General features: G+C 37.9%; 1 protein-coding gene and 1 long non-coding RNA gene across 2 annotated transcripts in view; one reads left to right on the plus strand and one right to left on the minus strand.

The window, feature by feature from the left end:
* Positions 1-8,891, minus strand: part of OSBPL8 (oxysterol binding protein like 8) — a 187,813-nt gene extending 178,922 nt beyond the window's left edge. The window contains exon 1 of the mRNA XM_029204668.1: positions 8,665-8,891. The gene's annotated coding sequence lies outside the window, so the exon portion shown is untranslated. The remainder of the gene's footprint in view (positions 1-8,664) is intronic.
* Positions 8,892-9,222: 331 nt separating this feature from the next.
* Positions 9,223-12,595, plus strand: LOC114885871. Its single transcript, XR_003791203.1, has 3 exons — positions 9,223-9,377; positions 9,765-9,900; positions 12,485-12,595. It is a non-coding gene; the product is annotated as an uncharacterized LOC114885871 (long non-coding RNA).
* Positions 12,596-24,806: the final 12,211 nt, after the last annotated feature.

Raw genomic sequence — 24,806 nt, forward strand, 5'->3', positions numbered from 1 at the left:
TTGTCAATATATAGGCCCCACCCTATACTGTTCTGCCCTAAAGTGCTGTGCCCAGAATTCCTACTCAAAAAAAAAACACCTAATAGGGAAAACAGTCCAAGGAACAGGGTGGGAGGGGAACATCCAGACCAGGAAGCTGGTCCTTCTTTCTGAAACATGAAGAGACAACCAATCCAGGCATATAAGGAAAACTAAGTACGGAAAAAAAAAAAAAAGATTACAAACATAAAAGCTGCCCAGATGGGAAAAGGAAATAATTGAGGAAACACGAAATGTCTTTTAAAAATCTACTTTGCATTTTCTGAGACTAAAGAGAGTACTACAACATAAAACAAGAAAAGAATGGCAGAAAAAGAGAACAAGAAAATTCAGGGATTACCCTCCCCTCAACAAATCAGCCCAAAAACTAGGGAAAAAAATCCCCTGAACACAGAGCAAAGAGAATCACAAAATATGAAAGTAAAAATGAGATGAGGACCAGTCCAAGACAGAAAACATCTCCCTACTGAAGAATAAACAAGCAAACAAGAAAATGAAGGGAAGAAAATATCAAAGACAGGAGAGAATTTCTTAGAGCTGAAGAATCTGATTCAAATAATAAGGGCAACTGAGTGCCTAAAACAAATATAGACAAAACAAAACAAAACAACATGTACAGCTCATTATGAGTTTGCAGCAGAAAGATAAAACAGAGATGATCCTAAAAGTTTTCAGACAGAATAAAGAACAAATCACCTTAAAAGGGTAGTGAATTAGATGACACCTGATTTCGAATCAGCATCCCTGGCACTGAAAGACAACCAAGCAATGCTTTCAGGGTCCCAAAGGAAAATTATTTGCAGCCTACAATATTGTGCCCAAACTATCAGTCAAATATGAGAACAGAATGAAAATATTTTTATCCATAGAATAATTCAGAAAACTTGCCTCTCAAACACACTTTTTTTGGAAGTTGTACTCCAAAAAAAAGATCAAATAAATTTAGTAAAAAAGGAAGATCTATAATAGAATGGACCCAATTCAAGAGGACAGTGAAAGGAAGTTCCAGAAAGAGACCTAAAAGGCAACTAGTCCAAATTGAAGCAGAATTACAATTACGCCAGATAAATAGGGGACACAATACAACAGGTAGTATGATGAAGAGTTGGCAGAGACTATGATAAAGGCATACAATACCAGAAAAGGGGGCAATTAGAAACACCAAGAAAATAGGAAGTCATGTCCATTGTTTTTAATTCAATGGCTAGATTCTGAGCAACTGATAAAATAAAGTAAAATACACTGGACCTTGATGGTATCAAGGTATTTTTCTTCAAGTGGCCCAAGGGCTGCTTAATAGGATCTGTAGAAAAGAAATCATAATCTGAGCATACTACCTGGCCTAGGATTAAATGATATTTACATAGTCATAGTATCAAAACCATATCTTGGGTTTTGTCATTTAGTGACGGACATATGGATGTGACAGCTGGGGTTGGGGGGGGGGGATGGGGGAAATGTGTTTATCTAGGCAAGAAGAAGTATAGCTACCAGTCTAGAAAGAAAAGGAAAGAAGAAAAAGCAGAAAATCCAGACAACGTCTAAACTGATAAATTAGCAGAAGTGTAGATCGACATTCAATAGAAACTAGTATGTTTTATAAAAGCAGCATAGCTTCCTTTGTTGCACATTCGTAAACCAACCTCCCCCATGAACTCCACCCATCTCCTAAGGGGAGAAAAAGTCCATTAATTAAAGGTAAGTTTCTTTCAGTTTAAAATAATTTCTTTCAGGTTAACTCTGTTTTTAAGGCAGCAGTTCTCTGCTGGGGGTGATTTGCCCCCCAAGGGACATTTGGCAATGTCTAGAGACATATTTGGTTGTACTTTAGTGGAGGTGCTACTGGCATCTAATAGGTAGAGGGCAGGGATGCTGCTCTACAGTCTACAATACATGGGACAGCCCTCACCACAACAAAGAGTTATCCAGGCCAAAATGTCAATAAAGCCAAGTTGGAGAAACCCTGCTTTACCGGAACTCTTCAGACTTTTACAGAAAAACGTTTCTAGTTTCTCTGTTCCTTATACTTATCATGGTATCTGGATGTAGAGGAAAGCTTTCACGGGCACTGGGAATGTTACAGATGGTCTGAACGTGGACCCATGGACTGCCCTCTGGGTGCTCACGGGCCTCTGAGGTTTGATAAGAGTCGCAATGGCATATACTGATGAGGATGCTGCAGCAGCGTCCAGTGACCTCCTAACCTGGCCCCTCAGCTCCTGTTGGTATGGATATTCTTAGGGCCTCAACTACCTCTTCTAAGCAGCCCATGCTTGGGTTAAGGCCATACTAGCTGCTTAACAAATAAACATCAGTGACTTCACACAACTAAAATGTCTCCTTAAAATTATAGTCTGTCGCGAGTGCTCCTGTTTGGTGCACAGCTTTCTTTCACATGGTAATCTGAGGGACTAGAGATCTTCCCAATCTTATTATCACACCTGAAGAGGCCCAGCCTCTGCATCTGGCCCTTGGATTGGAAAAGAGAAGGTGGCGAAACACAGCTGCTTTTCTCCCACCTCAGTTCAGAAGGGACAGTGCATCACTTCCATTCACATTCCCCTGGTGAAAAGCCGTCTTCTGGTCCCACCTAGATGCAGGGAAGGAGGATGGGGATAGAGGAGAGAATGACTGAGAAACGTGTTCCTGTCTGGGCAGCCACCTCCCAGTGTTAACTGAACTAAGGCAAGAAAGACAACAAATTCTGGTGGGCATTGAGCTGAATCTGCCACAGCCGCCCTCTCCACAATGTCTATAACATGGTCTTCCCCTCACAACAGTACCCTCATGACAGGCTTGCTAGCTCTCACTCTGTTAACTTCTATTTCCTTCACTAGGATTATGTGAGAACTTCCAGATCTCTTTCATACCACATAAGAACAGGAAAATCACGGGGTGCATCTCTGGGCCTTGCTTTGCCTAAATACACCATATTCTTCTCCTGAAGCCATCTCATGTCAGCATAGGGCCAGTACAGGGCAATAAGCTAGTTAAGTGGCTGTGCAGGTTCTGAACATAAGCAGCCTGGCTCCAGAGCCTGTGCTAGTCTGCCTCCCTAGATTTCTAAAATAATAGGTAGTAAGAGAGTCCTTCCCTGATCATCAGTGAATATTTATAAAGCATCCACATCTTGCGAAAGAGCCTAGGGAACTATTACAAACTCCCCACTCTGATACACAGCACTGTTTTTCTTTACCTCTGGGTCACTGATCTTAAATGTTATTATAGTCAAAACAACAGGCAAAATTATACAGTAAGCAAAACTTGTCTTCAGAAGTCCCTCACCCTACTCTCTACTTGAACAATGTACCTGTGCCTTCATGTCCAAGGAATTCCACCTCATTATTCTTACCCAATAATATGTAGTGTTACTTAGACTGAACTGCTGTCTCCCCAAATCTACCATACTCTAACCCCATTAAAAAGTACTTACACAGGACTTCCCTGGTGGTCCAGTGGTTAAGAATCTGCCCCCCAATGCAGGGGACGCAGGTTTGATCCCTGGTTGGGGAGCTAAAATCCCACGTCTCGGGGCAACTAAGCCCCTGCGCCGCAACTACTGAGCCGGTGCACTCTGGAAACTGCGTGCCACAACTAGAGAGAAGCCCGTGAGCCGCAACTAACACCCGACGCAGCCAAATTAAATTAACTAAAAAATTTTTTAATTTTGTAAAAACAAAAGTACTTAAACAGACTTCGTAATTTTCACAGGGGCCTGAGCCTTCTTTGTAAGAAACTATGTAATCTGATAAACTACTCCTGCTAATAGTGGCATCCGGCAGCCAAAAAACAAGTTACTTTAATGGTGGACATTTCGAAAGGATAGCTTTTAATTATACAGATTAGTGTCCCTCAAATATCACTCATAAAAATCATCCATACCAATTCTGTGCATCAGTTTTACTCTTTAAAAAAAAAGCATGAATTTTAAAAATTGTAACAAGTCACCTTAAAATACTGTATCTACTGTACTATATGTCCTTACAGTTCCAGTTTAGTCTGGAATTTCCTAGCGAGAAAATGGCAACTGAATGAACAATAAAGAATTATTTGCTTTACTCCAAGTAAAACATAGGATGTCAGTCAAAACACATGAAATGAAAAAAACTGAGGCCATCTTATTACAAACTGTATTTTCATCAAATCATAAAGTCAAGATAGACTGAGAAAGATCATAAAGGTCAAGACCTGTCACAAGGGGCAACTGCAAATAAACTATACAAGGCATTATAATGTGACAGTTAAAAGGACAGGTTCTGATGTCAAAGGTCAGGTTAAACCTCAAATTCAAATCCTGTTGGTAAGCTCCACCACCTGCTGCTTAGCCTCCCTGTGACTCAGGTTTAGCTCAAATCCTGGCTCTGCGGCCTACTACTTAATCTCTCAGTGCTTGAGGTTTAAAAAAGGACAAGAAAATAGTCTGATCTGGGTGGGTCATTGTCAAGTATATATGTCAAGTACCTGATACAGTTAGCAGTCAACACGTATAAGCTATTATATTATGACCAACCACTCCGACTAGGACACCTTCAGGAACTATCAATCTCCCTCTGAATCTGTCATGTTTTTAACAACCCTGAATCAAACAGTTTCTCCTTTTTATCTGAAAAGAGTCTTGAAGCTCAAAAAACATTTCCTCTTTTTTTTTCAGGCTTTTGTGAATATGGAAGGTGGCGGGTAACTAGCTTATCATTTGAAGATTCAAGACTCTTTTTTAGTCTTTTTATAGTACAATTCCCTCCCAAATGTTACACAAAGGACAGCCTGCTCCATGGATTTAAACACTGCAAAGAGTTCACAAAGTATAACGAAATTTTGAGATTCATAAAAGGACAAACAGCTACTGGAGCAAAAAGCTTAGATAGGTTGATGCAAAAGTCTATTAGCCTGCTCACAAAATATTGAATTCTAACGTAAAGCACAGCGGATAGAGATTCCTCATGGTTTACAGTCACTCAGACCACTAAAAACATATAAAGGATATTTTTGGTAACTTTTTTCCTTAATAGCAGGAAAATGCTCTGTTTTTTCCACAACAATGAATACACAGATTGCATGATAGGCAAGGGCAATTTCTTCAAAAGCAAATTCTGTAGAGAACAAAGCCTAAAGGCTCAGATTTTTCAGTAACACATATCCCTTAAAGCTTTACAAATTCGAGGTATCTACCATTCCTTGCGGTTTATAACATTAAGAAGTAACACAATTAAGCCTCATTTATATCAGAAAGCATTATGCCTGATTGAAAGAAAACTAAGCATCTAGAATTCTGATACTGATAAATTTAAAGGTTAACACCATAGGTCAATGCAAAGGTCAAGTAGATTTAGAGTTCATGATAAATTCACCAAAATATTTTTTAAAGATCTAAAGACAAAAAAATGTTTTTAAATAATTTGATGTTTGATTTCTCCTATGTGCTAATATTGAAATATGCACTTTCATATACATTATGTAATCTCATTCCCCCAACGACCTTGTGGGATAAGGATTATCCTCCTCCTTTTACAAATGAGAAAACTAAGGCCCAGTGATTTGCCTAAGAACACCTGCTTGTATAAAATGCAACCAGAAATCCAATTCAAATTTTCTAACCCCCAGATCAATGCTCTTGCTTTCACTGTACCACTGTCTCTTCCAAAACTCAACTACTCTAAATTTTAGCTCTTATAAATTGTGCCAATCTTTTTATCTGGGAGAGGTAACAGTTATGAGGGAAGAAGAAAAATTCTTCAGAATGTTACCAAAAAAGACTCACTGTGTTTAATCTGACATGACTACCCAGTCCAATTTAAATGCTTTGGTTCATGCTGTCTATCCCTCTTAGAACACCTGCTTATCATCAGATATACAGCTTTCAGAAGACTTAAATGAAGAATCACCTCCTCCAAGAAAGTTCCCCAGATTAAATGACCTGCTTCCCTCCTGCCAAGCCAACATCATTTCTTTGTCACCTCACTGCTTGTATCTAATTTGAACTACATTATCACATACTCCTCTTTGTTCTCCAGTTGTACATCTGGAACTACATTTTTTTATTCGATGACTATTAAGCATTTGGAAAGTCAACGGTCCTTGCTATCATGGAGAGCTTACATTGTTTCCAATTTTAATAAAAGTAAGAATAACATAGGGTAGAAGAATTTGATGTTTCAGAACAAGAACTCCTTTCCTACAAGGTCTCTGAAGAAAGCTCTCTCCTTGCAAACTTGGTAACATTTTTCAGGGAGGAAAAATCCCTTCTATCATGTGTTCTGGATGAGACTTTCAACTTCATGCCTTTGAGAGGATATATGAGAGGGTGGGGACCAAGGTGGAAGGAAGATCTAAAATCTTTCAGGGATTTCCTGAAAGAAAATATTGACTTGAAATCTTCACACATTAGTCCAGATATCTCTTCCTGTGTCCTAACCACAAGGAAACTATACTTCAATCTCCTTGCACGCAGGCACCTTCATTAATGAAGTATGTACAGATTTTTTGATTCAAGTTGTATTTATGTATTATTTGTAGGTCATATTCATAAGAATAAGACAGCACCTACGTCTTCTACTTTTAAATCCCCCAATGCTCCAAAATCATCGCTATAAATGTGTTCAGCTTTGGATAACACAGATATTAAAATATAAAACTTCAAGTATTATTAGATAAGGATTTTCCAAAATAATATTAGAAAACTACATCTAAGTATCAATTCTTTATTTTGTCATTCATGCTTCAATTCAAGCAACATGCTCTTGAAGGATTATTTGTAAACCAAGTTTAAATGTACTAAGGGCTCTCACTAGTTAAATTATGCAATTAGTCCTTTAAAAAGAAAGACCTTTTTATAATGCAAATTTTGTTAATTTTACCACTTTTTTCTTAAATCAAAACTAAAACATAATTTCATTACAAACAGTATGTGTACTTACTCCAAAGTATATTTTAAGGCTTTTTCAATTCAAAAGAAACCTAAAAACTAGGTATTGCCAAATTTATAGGTGCCATAAATGTTTTGTAAGAAACATATTTGATTGCCTCTAAAATGTAATAATATTCTAACTGAAAAAATTGTAGCAGCACCTTTTCATAGATCACAGCTACAACAAATATTATGATTCAATGAAAGAGAAATAAACCATGACCATTTTTAATTAAACAGGCACTTCTAAGCACCTGTGTACAATGTATTGTAGCTCAAATGGTTCAGATGGAATTTGACCACAACAACTTAAGCTCCATAATTAAAGACCTAAAAGGTAGTTCTTATGTTTCATCTATTCCCTTTCCCATTACTTTAAACAGGCATATTGTAGTCATTCTATACATAATTACTATCAAAAAAGGGGTAACAAATATTTGAAATTCTCTGTACTTTTAATAGAGGACAAATTGCATGCCTTTACTCTTCCTTCCCCAACCTGTTTCATAAAACTAGCATGATCTTAATAATTTCACTGCAAAACAGGTTCTATCTAGCAAGCACAGAAATTGATCCTAGTCTCTCAGCATGATCAAGTTTAGATGACACTTGATGGGACAGAAGGAGGAAACCTAACAAGCATTCCACCCATGTTCCTCCACAATCCTTGGAATCCTAAGGGAGGGACTAAAAAAAACCCAGAAAAACACCTTTTAAATGGTTATTTGAAAAGACCTAAAGTGGCACTAATTTGAGGTTAACTTTCAGGGGAAGTTAATTAAAAACGAATAACCCTACCATACACAGTGCATTCTAATACTACTTAGAAGTCATTTACGTCTTCCAGCATCAGAAAGGCAAAAACTTCATTAAATTATTTAAAGTAAACATGCATATATCATCAGTTGGGTAAATTTCCCCATCTGTTTAAGTAGGAGCCCAAGTTACCTATTATTTCAGGCAGCATTTAGATAAAATGAAATTAAGTATGTTCCCCAACCGCCATGTCTCTCATAAAGAAGGGTGTTAAATGACTTTTGTGAATGGAAAATCTGCATATACTGTTGCTTCGCCTCGGCCGGTCGTGAGCGGATGCTTCAATGAACCAAACGCACGCTCTTTGTGAAGCTCCTTGGAACCTGATTCCATTCTTGAGAAGGGGTTCAGAAACATTACATTTAAAAGTACAGCAAAGGCTTCGCCTTCCTCCTACGCTACAATAAGGCCACAGGAACTGAGGTTTAGAGGAACACCACCATGGCCCTCGGCTCTGCAAGGGCGGGTGAGGTCTGCGATGCGCGGCACAACCTCCTCTGGGGCTGTCACAGGAAAACGGGAGCCTCGCCTTTACGGCACCAAGTGACAAAGCGCCAGCTCTCCAGGGCGCCGGGGCTTCCGGCGAGACCCTGCCGTCCGCCCAGTCAAACTTCGGGAGGAGGCACACACTCAGGGCCAACAAAAAGCTCGTACCGGCCCCTGCCCCTGCCGCGGCTTTGGAAGGTTGCAGACGCACTTACTGTGGGCCCCAAAACACTCCATCCCCGCCAGCCTTTGGAATTTCCCACTCCAAAAGGGGACAAAGGAGCCAAAGAAAAACTCCCCGGCGCGGGGGCCCGGAGTGCCCGTCCGCCCCAGCTCAGAACGTGGGAGTCAAGGGGTGCAGTCGCCCGTAGGGGTGCGAACCCGCCGCCCCCCAACTCGGGGACCGGCTCGACACTCACCGGTGTGGAGCCCCCGGAGAGGCGGGGCGCAGGCGGCCGGTTCCTCTGGGGCCCTGCACGCGTCCAATCGAACCCCAACTTCTCTCGGCCGCTGTCGCCGGCGGCAGCTGGGGCGCGAGCTCAGACCAAGAGCGCTGCCTGGCCGCCACGGAGGAACTGCCCGTTCGGCCCGCTAGGAGGGCGGGAACTCCGACCCTGCGGTCTACCAGCCAGGGCGGGCCCCCACTTTCCCTCCGTCTGCGGGCTACCGGCGGCGGCTACCGCCCCGGCGAAAGCTAACGCTTCAGCCGCTCGGGCTGCCGCTACCACCACCGCCCGGCCGGGAACGCGTCGCGGCCTAATGCTGTCATCGGCCAAGCCGCCACCTCTTTGGGCATCCAGAGCCTCCGAGATCCTTCACATTCGAGGCCCCGCCCCCGGTCCCGCCCCCTACTAGCGGGCTCCGGTCGCACCCCCTTCTCGTCACGTGACGACGCGCGGAGGCGGCCTTGGAGAGCCCTCCTCTGCCTGGCCGGAGACAACTGGGCTGGAGCAACTGTCAACACCTGGTTCAGGCAGAGTCTGAACGCCGCCGAACCGCCTCTGCACCCCTTGGGGCGGTCTCGGGAGGCGAACCTACCGCCGCCCGCCCCGCGCCTGTTGAGGCGAGGTCTTCGGGACCGGTCGTGCAGGGCCCTGCCTCATCTAAGGAGGCTGCACCGGAGAGCTCCCGGGTGAGCCCCCGCCTCCCCAGCCTGGGGCTTGACTAGAGTTTTAGTCAAACAAAGAAAAGCAGAAGGCATCGTGGTGTCTGGCTTGGAAAGCAGTAACTACTTGTTCCTATTTCTAGTAGCACGTTAATTGTGACATTTAATGTAGTGGTTTCTTCATGAGAGCTTTTTATTTTTGAGGAGAGGATGGTGCATTTCCTTCACACTGGGATGCAAATAGCCTAGAAATTTTATCTTGGTTCCTAGTCCTGTTCAGGATCCTTTGTGCCAGTTTTACAGTCATTAAGTTTTACTATGCGTTAGGTTGGTGGCAGTTTAAACAGCTACACAGGAATTGGACAGTTCGTTCCATTTTAAAAAATAAAGCCTAATTCTTGATTTTTTTTTCAGGTACCTTAACTTTGGACATAACTTTTTGCCTTCCTTTTTAACGGTAGTCCAAGGAACGCTCCCCCCAACCCTGTTATTGAGAGGAAGAGTAAAATGGGAGTGACCAAAAGAAAGACAGTAACAATACAAAAATAAGGTAGGTAGAAAAGCAGAAAGATCATAATCAAATTCTGCTAACAATGAAGGCACATGAAAAAGCTTTATATAATAACCAAACTCAGTTTGTAACTCATTTTTCCTTCTAACCCAGAACTAAGTTTTTTTCTTAAGTGATTGTCATCTCCTCATTACATTTTCTTAAGACGGCAAGAAGTATTCTGATCAGCTGGATACTTTGAAATGAATAAGCAATAGAGTTCGGCCTATATAATCCTTATGAACTAAGCTATTTCATAGAAACTCTAAGAAATCATGGACTTTAAGTCTTACCGTTATTTCATGTTACCCAAGAAAGAAAAGAAATACTGCCAATTAAACTATGCCATGCCACTGATTTTTTAAAGACACATCTTGAACTCAGAGATGTTAAAATATGAAAAACAATGAGTCTTAGAATCTATGAGATATTGTAATGAACTGGTGTTCCAGTGAGGAAAAGATTCTATAGGCTCTGTTCTGAAGTTTGAGAGATTGTACTTGTAGTTCAAATACATATGAAGGAGGTTTAGTATTCTGTGAATGACACAATTTCAGCAAAGCTAGTAATTTTGGAGTTTGTCAACAGATTGAAGCCTGCCTTCTATTTTCTAGGGCAGGGGTTTTCAAACTGGCTCAAAAGTCAATTTATTTTTTAGTGAAATAGGCTAGACTGGAATCAAAAATTAAAGATCAGAGTGCATATATAATAAGGGGAAGAATTCTTTGTGAAACTCCTGTTTCAGTTATGGGGGAGGGTGCGTATGTCCTGTGTTGTGATTTAAACTGTATTTCTTATTGTGAGTTGCGATCAAATAGATTTCAAAAAGAATGTTCCTAGAGCATAGATAACATGCAAAATATACCATCTGGGCTCCGTTTCTCTGGTGCTTTTCCTTTACTTTGGGAACTAAGACTAAAGATTAGAAGTAGATGAATTGCCTTGCCTAATCCTCTAATGCCTCAACTCCACTTTCTTATACTGTCTGACGAAAACAGATGGTTATTTATTGAAATGGAAAGCACTGTACTGGAATCAAGGAGGCCTAGGTTATAGACTTAGCTAACTAGATATGTGGCTAGATAAATTACTCTCTGTATTTCAAGTTCTAATAAAAGTAGGAAGTTGACTACATGCTCTTTAAGGAATGATACTCAATCTTTATTTCCAGGGGATGATGTTCACGTTTGAAACAAGTAGCCATGGTGTACCCAGGATTATGCAAATTCTTTTCAAACTAGCTATAACTCCTTTCAGACACACACACACACACACACACACATACACACACACACACACACACACAAAATCAGAATGCAAGTAAGTGAAAGTGAAGATATTATAGGAAGACAAATGTAAGTATATTGCAGAATCAAACTTGGGTGCCCTCGCTGGCACACAGTAAAGCCACTCATTAACACCAAGTTGTGGTGAAGGAAAGTACAGAGTTTACTGCAAGACGCCCAATATGGGACCAAGCAAAGAGAAGGAGGAGCTCATGCTGAAAAGACCCAAGTATATCTTTCACAATGGCTTTCAGGGAAGGGTTTTTAAAGGCAAGGTGAGGGAGAGGGTCTCAGGGTGCCTGATCAGCTTGTGGACATCCTTCTGACTGGTTGGTGGTGAGGTAACAGGGTGGTATTTTGGGAGTCAACACATCATCCTTTTGGTTCCAGCCAGTCTGGGGTCTGTGTGCTGGTGGTCAGCAGTTAACTTCTTTCGTCTGGTACACGCTTTAGTTTCTGCAAAACAACTCAAGGGTATGGCTCAGGATATTATCTATAGCCCTTGAGGAAGAACTAAAGGCCCTTGACTTTGTTTTATGGCTAAACAATTATTATTTTGTTGTGCTTGACTGTTTTCCTTTGTTTCTGCATTTTCTCACTTCTCAGATTAAATTTGCTCTTTGGAACTTGGGGAAGGCCTAGGAGGCAAAAGCTTTTCTATAAACAAGAGTGGGGGAGGGGACTCGGGGATCTGTCCCTGGGAAGGCCCCACAGGGCTCTGCTGGGTTTCAAGTATATCTTTAATAATATTCTGTATTTTAACTGTTGCTAGTAATAGTTACTTGTCATGAATAACTAATGATTTTAACATACCTCACAATTGATTGCAGCAAAATGGCATATCAGTACACTACAGTTGAAAAATATATGCTTTTCAGATCCTTTCAAATCTGGTATTCTATGATTCCAGGAAATAATCATTCAGTCTAGCATTTTCAATGTAATCACAACATAAGCAGAAATTGTAATATGTGATCTTGCACTGTAACTGAAAAATATTCAATAACTTCCATTTGTTATGTGAAGAGAGGCCCTGCAAGTTTGCTACTCTTAAATGATTTTAAGAATAGCATATTAAACTAAAACTTTTTATTATAACTATCCAATTTAAACTCCAGTGAAAATTCATCTCTTTGCCTGGTGTTTAATTAATTATACATTTCTAAGAATGAAAAGTTCTTTTTTCCAAATCAGTTTAAGCACTGACAGGAGTGATAATCTTTCCCACAGAAAACTCTGACCTAGAATGTAAGAAATTTGGCTTAAGGGTTTTTTGTTTTTTGTTTTTTTTCCTTTAGCCTTCCGTTTAGACACTTACATTGCCAAAGATTGCTGATGAGGATTTTAGGTTAAAATCCTCATTTGTTCTAAGAAGACTGGATTGAGAGCAACCTCAAACATAAATAAGGTATTTAACATAATTTTGAAGACTATGGTAGATTGTTTTATTATTCTTGGTCATAACGACTTGCTCTAGCCAATTGTTTGTGAGCAGGTGTGACACATGCTAACATCTTTAAGTTTTAGTGCAACATTCAGGGCAATCTGTTAGTCTTGTGCTGCCTACCATGGGAAAAGCATGTTACAAATAGGGTCTCAGAATAAGAAAATATGTGGAGCAGACCTGAAACTGACCTTTACCCTGGAGCAGTACTGCAGCAACTGACCTGCAGCTACTAACACAAAACAAGAGTAAAACATAAATATTTGTTGTTTTAAGTCACAGAGATTTTTGAAATTGTTATATAGTATAACCTGGCAGATCACCTAAAGTGAATATGAGCCAGCAGATTAGTGGTTCAAAGGCTAAATGCACTATAGAACAGTATTCAAACTTCTATTTAATAAAACAAAATAATACACATCTACAAAACAGTCAACCACATATTTGATAAACAGTCAACTAAAATTTATATTAAAAAGAAACTCTTTATAAAATCTACAGATTTGCTTGCAAAACATTTGCATATTGATTTTAAGCATTTTTGTTTACTATAATTTATCTTAACCAAATATCCGTCCAGGAAAATTTGGATAATAAACTTTAAAGAAGAATATAGGTTTTGTTTCTGGCAATATCATGGACTAGGTACATCAGTCAGTGATCACACTGAAAACAAATAAATATCTGGAAAAATATTTTTTAACCTTATTAAATATATTGATTAACTGGCAATAAAGTAAGAAATTATTAGGTCAAGAAAATTAAATGAAGACAGAAACCTAGAGAGTTGAGCAGATCCTAAAGCCAGCCTTTACCCCATGGGCATTTGCCAAACCCAGTTAACATGACCTTTTTCTGGTCTTATAAGAGACAAAACCCATGACCTGCCCTACACAGAGTGGGACGTGGGGGGAGAAAGCTTTGGTTCCAAGGATTATTCATTCAGAATAAAGATGTTAGAAATAAATTTGCCCCTTGCTAGCATACACACCCATCCCCAAGTCTACAAAGAAAATTTACTGTCTTAAATGTTAGCACCTATGATCAAGGGAAAAGCAAAATCATATCTCAGGATTTGGACTCAATCCAGCTCTCACACAAAAACGTAACTTGAATTCATACTATCTGGGTGATCCCAAACCACCTTAAGCTGATAAGTTAATTAAGAATAATTTTGAATTATTGTGCTCTCAGACACCTGGCAGAAGCAAATGCCAATCCTCTCTGAAGGAATGCACCTTCATCTTAAGCCTTAAAGAATGGTTATAAATAAAATTCTGAGGAAAATTAGCAGCTCACATTTTAAAGAATAACAAGCACAGAAGAAAAACACCATTAGTGAGAAACAGTAGAAATATAAGACAGCAGAAACAGATTAAAAAGGGCTACAGATACTGAAATTACCAGCCACAGACTATAAAATATGAATAAAGGAATAAAAAACAAGCTTGAAAATACATACAGAAAACAAGAATGACTGAAGATACTTGAAAAAATTAAACTTAATGAATTTTAAAAAATAAATTATTAAAATTTAAAATTCAGTGGGCAAGTTTAATAGTCTATTTGACACAGCAGAAATACAATCTAGTGAACTGGGAGATAAAGATGAAAAAATTATCCCAAATGCAACAGAAAAAGAAAAATAAATGAAAAATATAAAAGAGACTCTAAGTGACATGGAAGACATTGTGAGAAGATCTAAAATAATTCTAATTATACCTCCAGAAGAATAGGAAAGAGAAAGTGGGCCAGAGGCAATATTTGACAAAATAGTGGATGAGAACTTTACAGAACTTATGAAAGACTCCAATCCACAGACTTAGGAAGTCTCTCAAATCCCAAGCAAGTTAAAGAATAATAAATCCACACTTAAATACATTATAGTGAAAGTCTAGGAAAATAAAAACAAAAGAGAAAACCTTAAAAATAGTAGAGGAAAAAACTACAGATTATCCTCAAAAGTGATAAGTGACTTTTCATCAGTAACAATAGAAACCAAAAGACAATGAAATAATATATTCAATGAGCTAAAAGAAAATGACTGTCAGCCTAGAATTCAATACCCAGTGAAAAGATATTTCAAGAAAGAGGCAAAAATAAAGGCATTTTCAGGCAAGAGCAGAGTTCCCTGCTAATAGATTCTCACTAACAAAGTCTAAAGAAATTTTCTTTCTTCAGACAAAAATAAAATGATCCTAAATGGGAGGTTTGAGGGCTGAGACTAAAGGAAAAGCATTGAAAGTGGCAAATATTTACATAAATCTAAAAACTATTGACTATGCAAAACAATAAGAATTGTTAAAATTATTTCTATATATATATATATATGTTTTTTGTTTGTTTTTTTGTTTTTGTTTTTTTTTTGCGGTACGCGGGCCTCTCACTGTTGTGGCCTCTCCTGTTGCGGGCCACAGGCTCTGGACACAGGCTTAGCGGCCATGGCTCACAGGCCCAGCCGCTCCACGGCATGTGGGATCTTCCTGGACTGGGGCACGAACCCATGTCCCCTGCATCGGTAGGTGGACTCTCAACCACTGCGCCACCAGGGAAGCCCAATATATATATATATATGTATATATTTTTTTAAAATAAATTTATTTATTTATTTATTTTTGGCTGCATTGGGTCTTCGTTGTGGTGCGCAGGCTTCTCATTGCAGTGGCTTCTCTTGTTGCAGAGCATGGGCTCTAGGCACGCGGGCTTCAGTAGTTGTGGCTCGTGGGCTCTAAAGCACAGGCTCAGTAGTTGTGGTACACGGGCTTAGTTGCTCTGTGGCATGTGGGATCTTCCCGGACCAGGGCTCGAACCCAAGTCCCCTGCATTGGCAGGCGGATTCTTAACCACTGCACCACCAGGGGAGTCCTATTTCTATATTTTTAAAAGAAAAAAAATAATCTTTCAGATGCCTAACAGCAGAATAAGTCTAACCAGATTCTCACTTTACACCTACTATTAAACAGACCTCATCAGACCAAGTATGTCATCCATTTGTGTTATTATCTCCATCTAATATATGCCCTTAAAAGCAAAAACACTAAACATTTCCACTTTTTTCCTCTGTTCTCATCCATATAGGCAAAACTGTGTGAATATTTTGTTGGTATTCTCTTTTTAAATAACTGTACTGGTGTAGCATTTTAAGTGTTTTTCTTCATAATGACATTCTTAGTTCAAATTTGCATAATATACCAATGAAGATATTTCATTAATAATCAGACTAAGGCATTAACGTATATTTAGGAGATCATGATTTAGAATAATAAAAAACAGAATTATATACTTTTTTCACATAACTATGAAGAATTAATGATTCCCACCACAGAACTTTCCCACATGAAAGTTCATCATAATGAATTATGTAATTATGTATTCACAGGTTAAGGACAATTAAGTCTTAGTGAAAAGCTCTACCTACTCTTCCCACCCACATTGCCTATTCAAAGTTAGGTGCATGCTGACTTTTAACATCATCTCTGGAAATAGTTATAAATTTATGCTCAGGTGTAAGGATTGACTCCTGAGTTTTAATTAAGCTCAGAGGGCACCCTAAACTCCAAATAAATTTTTAAAAGAAGCCATTTCTTTCTGATGGCTACCTAGACTATGCTTTCCAGGTTGTAAATATGTTTTTCATTTCAATTTTAGGAGAGTGTATAAAAGGCTGTTACCACAATTATGTAAACATGGGAAACATAGTACACATAATCCCTTAAATTTCTAAAATTGTGGTAACTGTAATGCAAAGAAATTATAACTTTATTTAACCAAAACTTTACTATCTTTCTTGCCCTCAACCTAATGATAATATTCAAAATATACTTACTTCTATAATACTTTCTTGATAAAAACTATTATTTCACTGCAGAATGTTCAAATGACTTTTATTTCTTTGTATCTTTTAACGTATAAAAGATTATATATTACTAGTATAGATTATTCCAGTTAACTTTGTTCAACCTGTATTTATATATCTATAAACTTTCTGAAAGGTCACAAGTAATTCAATTTGTTTGAACCAAATTCTACCTAATTCTTCAATTTAATAAGTTATCAGTTTTACTGGGACTGAGGCCCATCCTATTTACAAAGAAAAAAAATTGTTAAGAATCTATAGGTTACTCCACCTCTTTACTGAAATGGATGCAAAGCGGGCAGGAGGCCCCGCCCTATAAACTAACAGTGTTTCAAAGCTGTCCTTTCTGCTGGTCTCTGCTGGCAGTGAAGGTGCCATACTCCAACATTATCAGGTAGCAGCCATCTACCTACCCCTCCCAACAAGGACAGATCCTACTTATCTAGATGCCTGCTACCAGATATCCTAGGTATTGGGTGTCTCTTCTACCCTCCTAGAACATTGGTACTCAGAGGTGACAAGGGGGAGAAAAAAGGCACCTACTCTGTGTTCCAGTAACATCCACCTAGTGCGTTCAGGTCAGGTTTATCCCTCTGTTCTGGGCCTTGTTGATATTCTTCCCTAGTTGTTTTCAGTCAATTCCTGTGCGAGCTTTACTTTTGCCTAGTATTATTACATGTACAGCTACGACCAGGCTCCCACTCACGTTCCCCGAGTCCTTTCCTTTAACCACTAATCTCTCTAACCCCCTCCTGGAAATGGACTGGAGTTGGCACAGCTCCATTTAAGACTTTGTCTTTGAATGTCAACTCCTTTCCAGAGATGGCCAAAGACTTCACCCCGGTGGTCCTTCATTGTTGATTACTTCCCCCTAACTTCCTATTGCTGTCAGCCAATAGTCTTGGACCTGACATCATTTGCATTCTAACTCTCCCCACCTTCCTTATTACAAAAGTAGTACACTATATAAATACAAGAATCTAAACTAAGAACAGGGAAAATTCTAGAAGATAATGACCTTTATTCACAAATAAAGGCAAGAAATAAAAGGCGGGCACTGTTATGGATTAAAATAGACTCATCAGACATATCAACCAAATGCAGTGTATGGACCTTTTTTAGATTCTGATTCAAACAAACAACTTTTATAAAAAAAATTAGTGGGATATCAGGGAAATTTTAATACTGATTGTGTGTTACATGATATTAAGGAATTACTGATTATAATAATGATATGTGATTATGTTTTTTTAAATGTCTCATTTCTTAGGAACACATACTCTCAACTATAACTGTGCCCCTGCTTAATAAAAAAAAAAAAAAAGACCTTCAAAACATGTTACTTTCTTTTCTCTACCTATAGGTCAGGCTAATGGAAATGTACTCTACAATTATTACTTATTTTCTACCCTTAACCAAATATAATAATCATTTCCTCCTTATCATGTCTATGATTATTTTGAGTAAAAGTATTCAAATCAAAAGCAACTCATGCTACCTATTATTTGCTCCAAACCTTTTTTAAACTACTGTGAAAAGTCTAACATCATATAACCTGTGGTAAATAAATCTGATTGAGCATGTTAACATGTTTAAATTTATATAAGGCATTTTGCAAATACAGATTACTCTAGAGATGCTAAGAAGCAGATGTACTGATCTTGGCATTCACATGATTTAACTACAAATAGAATTTGAACGGATTCCAAATGCACAACTGTCAAATACATAAAAAGTAGCAAAAAATGTCAAGTAAAAGTTTAGGCTTTTCCTTGAATAGCACTGACATCTGAAAAAAAAATCAAAAGTATTCTGTTAATGTTTTATTTCTTTAGTGCTAATATTTGATAAGAACTAAGTATTGATACTTTCATTTCATGCATAAATGTTCCCATTAGGTTAGTAGTTTTAATTTAGAAACTGTTATGAGTTAGTATTACTGTTAGGTCCAGAAAAATCTCAAAAATCACTTCAATCAATATTACAAAGTTTATTAATACAAATTTGACTCACTGAAGTAGTGTAGTGTAGAGGGGTTGAGCTCCAACTCTATATAAAATCAGACGGATCTCGGTTTTAATCCCAACCATATCATTTATTAGCTGTGTGACCTCACCAAGGCTCTTTTCCTCATCTCTAATGTGGAGTTTAAAAGAAAAATCTATTTTACCATATTGTTATAGGAATTATAGAATTCAAGAAATATAAACTGTTATGATTACTACCTTTTGGAAATACTGCATTCTGCATAATATTTCTAACTGTATTTTCACTCTACTCAGTTGGAAGAAAATAATACACAGACTACACATGCTACCAACTTTCTGTTGATACCAAACCTTTTACATCAACTGTCCTAATTCTGAGAATTACAAAAAATACATAGACGAGCATAACCTCAGGCCATGCGAGCAGTTTTATTTAAGAATCTGGACGATCCCCAATTCAAATATCAGGATCTCACATATAATGTAAGAATGAAAGCCACTTTGTTAGCAACCAGGAGGTTGACTCAATTTCAGAGTTGTGTTTTCCATTCAAGTAAGACTTCCAACCAGACCTCTACTTACCATACATGGAGTCAACACTCTAAGCCAGTCACCTCTTGCCAAGCTTATTTCTTAAGTACAGTGAATCCTAGTAAAACAAAATCTATCTCTAAGCACAATGCATACATTTCCTTATTTTTCTGCCTTCCCAGTCACTTAGCAAACGAGAACATGATTTTTGATAGTTGTAAAAATGGCTTTTTGAACTCTTTCTTTAAAAGATATTAAATGTGAAGACTTGATCAATTCAAGATAAACATTTTGGGCTAGAATACTTGTAGGTGATGTAGTATATTTTTATACAGCATCTTTCATGCTATTTGACTGACGACAATTATTGATGCTTAGACCGATAACTGAATTAATGATATGGCAGTCTTATCTCTACTTTATAAACTTGTGACTAGGAAGTAATTTGTATGACATTACTTTGATAGTATAGAGATGTCCACTTCCCCTTCAAACATGAAGCTCATCCTTTAACACCCATTAAAAACCCTTACATGAGCCAATAATTTCAATAAGAATTGCAAAATTAATTCTAATTTCATCATTCCTACTATATTCTAACATTCTTTAGTAAACTAGAGCTTTCCTTTATTACTTGGAACACTTTGGTTACCCTGAAATACAGTTCCTACAGGAAATGAAAAATAAATAATAATTCTTTACTTTTAATTATTATTCTCAAAGTAAAGATATTTTGGAGACTAATGAGGAAATCTGAATTTGAGTTTTAGATAAGATGAAAATGTATTGACTTGGAAAGGTAAAGGTAGAGATTGTTAATTTTAAAAAGGTAACTAAGTTACAAAACTGCACATCAAGTATGATACCACTTTGTTTAAAAAATGCATATTTATATATATGTATGCATATATAGGGATAAATAAAGGTATACAATAAACTGTTAACAGTGGTAAACTCTATACAGGGACTATGGTTGTTTTTATTTTCCTATTTTGCTTATTTATAGTTCCAACTTTCTACGTTGCATATAATGCTTTTATAATAACAAAAGCTTATTTTTTTTAAAAAATCGCTATTTCCTACTTAGCCCACATATCAACACGAGTCTGTACATTCCAGCTTGGGAGGTTGCCAGGGCACCAGCCTAGCTGGTAACTTCTTCAAAGCCTCTCTTTGCCTGCTGATTTCCTTGGCCCATGCATCTTACCTATGGCTCGGGAGGGCTACATTAGCAGCAGATCCACACAGCCTTTTCACTTCAGCAGTCATGGCTAATTCACAACTTCTTTGTCTCTTGTTTGTCTTTGGGCAGAAATTCTCTTCTTTAGTTTTTATCTTATCATATTCTCTTAGTTTTCATCCTATCTTTCTGACTCTTCCTGAGTCTCCTTTGCAACTTTGTCTTTCTCTGCTCTGTTTATCTTTCTTCAATTGCTCCCAAATTCCTTACTGAGCCCTCTTCCTTTTTCATTGGAGAAAGGCTTAATTTTGATGTTAGCTTGATTTAGGGGTTGAAGAAGAAGGGAAGATCAATAATAACTTTCAGGTTCTGGCTTCAGAAATGGAGAAGATTGGAGAGAGGAGCTGAATAGACATTTTTAAAAAGAAGACATACTGATAGCCAACATGTACATGAAAAGATGCTCAACATCAGTAATTGTCAGGGAACTACAAGTCAAAACCATAATAAGATATCACCTCACACCTGTTAGAATGGCTATTATCAAAAAACCAAGAAATAACAAGTGTTGGCATGGATGTGGAGAAAAGGAAACCCTTGTGCACCTTTAGTGGGAATGTAAATTGATGCAGCTACTATGGAAAACAGTATGGAGGGTCCTCAAAAAATTCAAAATAGAGCTACCATGTTATCCAGCAGTTTCACTTCTGGGTATTTATCTGAAAGAAGTGAAAAACAAACTCAAGTGATATCTGCACTTACTTGTTTGTTGCAGCATTATTTACAATAGCCAAGACATGGAAGCAACCTAAGTGCCCACTGATAGATGAATAGATCAAGAAAATGTAATATATATGTATTATTCAGCCATAAAAAAGAAGGAAATTCTGACATTTGCAGCAACATGGATAGATCTTGAGGACATTATGCTAAGTGAAATAAGTCAGGTGGAGAAAGATAAATACCATATGATCTCACATGTAGAATCTAAGAAACAAAAACAGGGACTTCCCTGGTGGTGTAGTGGTTAAGAATCCACCTGCCAATGCAGGGGACACGGGTTTGAGCCCTGGTCTGGGAAGATCCCACATGCCGTGGAGCAACTAAGCCCGTGTGCCACAACTACTGAAGCCTGCATGCCACAATTACTGAAGCCCACACGCCTAGAGTCCATTCCCTGCAACAAGAGAAGCTCCCTCTTGCCGCAACTAGAGAAAGCCCACACACAGCAACGAAGACCCAATGAAGCCAAAAATAAATAAAAATTTAAAAAATTAAATTAAATTAAATAAAAAACAACAAACAAAAAAACCCCAAACTCATAAATAGAGCAGATTGGTAGTTGCCAGATGCAGGGGGTGGGGATGGGCAAAATGTGTGGTGGTGGTCAAAAGGTACAAACTTCTAGTTATAAAATAAATAAGTCCTGGGGATGTAATGTACAGCATGGTGACTGTAGTTAACCATACTTTATTGTATATTTGGAAGTTGCTAAGAGAGTAGATCTTAAAAGTTCTCATCACAAGAAAAAAATTGAAACTGTGTGTGGTGATGGATGTTATTGTGGTTATTTTGCAATATATCCAAATGTCGAATCATTATGTTGTACACCTGAAACTAATATAATGTTATATGTAAATTATATCTCCATTAAAAAAAAACACCTCTTAGTTTCATTGATCTTTTCTATGGTCTTTTTAGTCTCTATATCATTTATTTCGACTCTGATCTTTGTTATTTCCTTCCTTCTACTAATCTTGGGCTTAGTTTGTTTTTCTTTTTCCAGTTCCTTGAGGTGTAAAGTTAGATTATTTATTTGAGATCTTTCAGGACTTCCCTGGCAATCTAGTGGTTAAGACTCCGTGCTTCCAATGCAAGGGGTGCAGGTTCGATCCCTGGTCAGGGAACTAAGATTCCACATGCAGTGCAACCAAAAATTATATATATATATATATATATATATATATATATATATATATATAAGATCTTTCTTGTTTCTTAATGTAGACATTTGTTGCTATGAACTTCCCTCTTAGAACTGCTTTTCCTACATTCCGTAAGTTTCAGTATGTTCTATTTCTACTTCCATTTTTCTCAAGATATATTTTAATTTCTCTTTTGATTTCTTCTTTGACCCATTGGTTGTTCAGTAGCATGTTGTTTAATCCCCATATATTTGTGAAATTTCCAGTTTTCTACCTGTAATTGATTTCTAGTTTCATACCATTGTGATTAGAAAAGATGTTTGATATGATTTCAGTCTTCTTAAATTTATTATTTGTGGTCTGGCATGTAATCTGTCCTGGAGAATGTTCCAGGTGTGCTTTAGGCGAATGGCATTCTGTTGCCTTTGGGTGGAATGTTCTATATATGTCTATTAGCTCAATCTAATATAACATGTCATGTAAGGCCAGTGTCTCTTTATTGATTTTCTGTCTGGATCATCTATTCATTGATGAAAGTAGGCTGTTAAAGTCCACTACTATTATTGTATTGCTTTCTATTTCTCCCTTTAGATTTGTTAATATTTGTTTTATATGTTTAGGTGCTCCCTTATCTGGCTCTTAAAATAGTAACATGCTTCTTTTAGAACTTTAGTGAAGAGTAACTTCCATTTTTAGTTCTGTCACCTTCTATAAGTAAAAAGAGTGTTTTATATAATTGGTGATTTGGGGAGATGAAAATAAGATCCACTCCCTTTCTTGCCATATTTTTCAAATCTACCTACCCACAACAGATTATGTTCTGATCTGTTCCTCATTCTGTGTAATAAACTAAACTCACATGAATCAGGGCCCAGGCTTACCTTCTAGAGCAGGCATGAGGCCTAATTCTCCTTCTTCCTACTGTTGACCTCACTGAGTATAAAACAGTGACTCTGCCTTAGTTTATCTGTCCTGCAAACCTAAATTTTCTTTTGGTATGTCATCTCCCATTTGGACTTGGGAAGGAGTATTGAAAATCCTTGTTGTGGCTGTATATTGAAGTCATATTGTCCAAACAGCTTTATCAGTAAGAAGGTGTTTTGTTTTGCTTTGTTTTGTTTTCTCTGTCTGGATCCCTGTGAATTGGTTCTGAATTCAGAAGAGAGTTAAGACATGTAAGCAGCTATCACTGCCTAATTCCCATTATTGATAGGACAACTCTATCCAAAAATGGTTGTTTAATAAGAACTATGGCCTCATAAAAGAAATGTAAAATGAAATTTTAGCAGCCTGACAATAAGGGAATAAAAGATCCCAGAAAAGAATGATAGCATTTATTAGAGGTTCACTGAAATAGGAACTTGTTCTTTATTCATGAATGCCTATTGTGTATTAGGCATTGTTCTAAGTAAAAGTTTAAAGAGTTGGAATACTTTAAAGAAAAGTTCCCAGGTACTCGGATTTGTTCGAGTTTTGAATTGTTACAATGATCAACAAAAGAGCAGTGTTTTATATTCAAAGCCAATATGATTCTTCATTCAATATAATAATGATAACATTTGAGTGCTAATTACTTATCAATCAAGCAATTCCCATACAATATCTGATTGAATCATCAAAACACATCTGTGAGACAGAATAGAATAGTCTAGGTTACAATGCAGTTGAAACAAAAAAGTCAGCGGTTTAACTGAATGCAGATTTAGTTCTTGTTCCAAAAAGTTGGCTCTGGCTGCAGACAACTGTCCTCCACATGGTGACACAATAACCCAGGCTCTTTCAACCTTGTGGTGTCACCATCTTAACATGAGTCTTCTTCTGTGGTTGCCCCAGTCAGGGAAGAAAGACTGGGGAATTTCATATGGGCCTTTCATGCCCTCATTCTGAAATTGATACATTTCAATTCCACAATATTTCATTGGCCAGATTGAGTTACATGGCCCCATCCAGTTGCAGGGTTGCTGAGAAATAGTCAATCCACTGAGTACCCAGAAGGGAAAGAGAACTGAATGTTGATTAACACTAGCAATGTATACCATTTATAGCTATTATTCCTATTCCCTTTGTATAGATGAGGAAATGGAGACTCAGCAAAGTTAACTAATTCATCCAAAATTACACAGAAAGTAAGCAGAGGCACCATTACGTGAACCTGGATAATCTGACTCCAGAGCTTGTGCCTAACATCTATCCTATATGATCTGCCAACATCACACTGGAAGCCTGGCAGAACCTAGCCATTGCTAGGGATATTTAATTTGACTCACTGAAATTCAGTTTCAAATCAGCATACATTTACTGAATGCTCTCTTTGTGTCAGGCATTGCTGTTCCATCTGGAGAAGGTTTGGATTATTTGACTGTATAGATCTATTCCTATAGATATAAACAAATAGGATGACTGTGATGCTTAATATTATATGTCAGCTTCACTGGGCCACCGTGCCCAGATATTTTGTCAAACTTAATTCTGGATGTTTCTGTGAAGGTGTTTTTGAATGAGATTAACATTTAAATTGGTGGGCTTTGAGGAAAGCAGATTGCCCTCCATAATGTGGGTGGGCCTCGTCCAATCAGTTGAGGGCCTTAATAGAACAAAGACTGACCTTCTCCAAGTGAGAAGGAATTCTGACAGCAGACTGTTTTTGGACTTGAACTGCAACTCTTCTCTGAGTCTTCACAATTGCATGAACCAAT

Source organism: Monodon monoceros, unplaced genomic scaffold (genome assembly GCF_005190385.1).
Source record: "Monodon monoceros isolate NGI ecotype Baffin Bay Population unplaced genomic scaffold, NGI_Narwhal_1 Super_Scaffold_6, whole genome shotgun sequence".
Classification (NCBI taxonomy): Eukaryota; Metazoa; Chordata; class Mammalia; order Artiodactyla; family Monodontidae; genus Monodon; species Monodon monoceros.